We start from the raw sequence: 1,415 nt of genomic DNA, 5'->3' as shown, positions 1-1,415 counted from the left end.
GAATGTATTTCCCCTATTGTAACACTTTGCTGTTTGTGGCACATCTTCTTCATAGAGGCAGTATAGGGGTCATAATGTGGGGCATTCCTGTGAACTTAATTTTTCTTTATTCTCATGCTTGATTCCTTTTTGGCAGCTGGCCAAATGGGGAAGTCATCTCAAGACCTGCTCTCTTGCCCACAGTCACACTTGCTTGTGTTTCTGCTCGTCGTTTCCTTTGAAACTATTGCTTTTCTTTTCCTATCATTTTTTGTTGTCTCAACATAAACAAGTACAGAAAAATAATGTAAAATAGAATGATGGTACAATTATGAATCACATTCTTTCTCTTCTAAAATATTAGTTTAGATTCATTTGGTAAAAGAGAGAAAGTTCAGACTTTGCTGTCATAGCAGGGGGCTTTGGATTCCATTTTTCTCCAAATCTAGCAGGTCATGGTGATGGCCTCCCACTCATTTTATTTATTTATTTATTTATTTATTTATTTATTTATATCCTGCCTTGTTCCTACAAAGGGCTCAAGGCAGCTTACATCATTCTCCTCCTCCTCCATCTTATCCCCACAACAACCCTGTGAGGTAGGTTGGGCTGAGAGTCTATGACTGGCCCAAAGTCACCCAGTTGGCTCTATTGCAGAGCGCGGACTAGAACCCAGATTGTCTGAGTCCCAGTTCCATTCTCTTAACCACTACATCACACAGGCTCATTTTGTTGCTGCCATTCTACTCAAGTCCATAAGGGAGAGTGATCAGGGAAATCTGAAAAGTCAGGACCTCCCCAAGTCCAGCTCCAGTCAGAGCTATCAAGCAGAAATAGTTGTCCTTTGTAAGATATCATATATAAATCAGATCAAAAGCAGCAGCGGAACATCTCCCAACTCGAACAACCAGAAACTCAAAAAATCACACTGTAAGAAGGGGGACAACTGTCTCTCCTGTCACACTGAAACTTCTGACATGGCCAGTTTGTGCTGTCCAGAGTTCCAAATTTTGCAATTTTGCAATTGTTAAGACCTTATCGAAGTTCAAACAAGATTATAAATATATCCATTTCAACGTCCTTTCCAAATACATAAACAGAAATGTCCGAGAGAACTGAAATGTAGCTAGAATCCCCACCTCAAGGCTGAGCTGACTAGATGGCACAGTTGTCCTTCATTTCATTTCCAAAGCTACGAAGTGAACAGAAAAATTCTCCCCACATAGTATTCTCATGCCAAGGTCAATTTGCTCTGTTTGCAATTATCAGTTCAAAAGTAGAAACATTAAGCAGCTTTACAAATGAAATGTCATCAGACATCAAATATTGTCCATTTCAGAGTACTTCCAAAAATAAAGACAGAAAGACCTTTCACTCCTTTCCTTTCCATTTTCCAGTTCTTTTCAATAAAGTAGTTCATAAAAAGCCCTGGAAAA

The sequence above is a fragment of the Varanus komodoensis genome, unplaced genomic scaffold (genome assembly GCF_004798865.1).
Source record: "Varanus komodoensis strain SLA01 unplaced genomic scaffold, ASM479886v1 scaffold446, whole genome shotgun sequence".
In the NCBI taxonomy this organism is placed as follows: domain Eukaryota; kingdom Metazoa; phylum Chordata; class Lepidosauria; order Squamata; family Varanidae; genus Varanus; species Varanus komodoensis.
The sequence above is the reverse complement of the archived record's forward strand: the minus strand, read 5'-3'. Positions refer to the sequence as shown.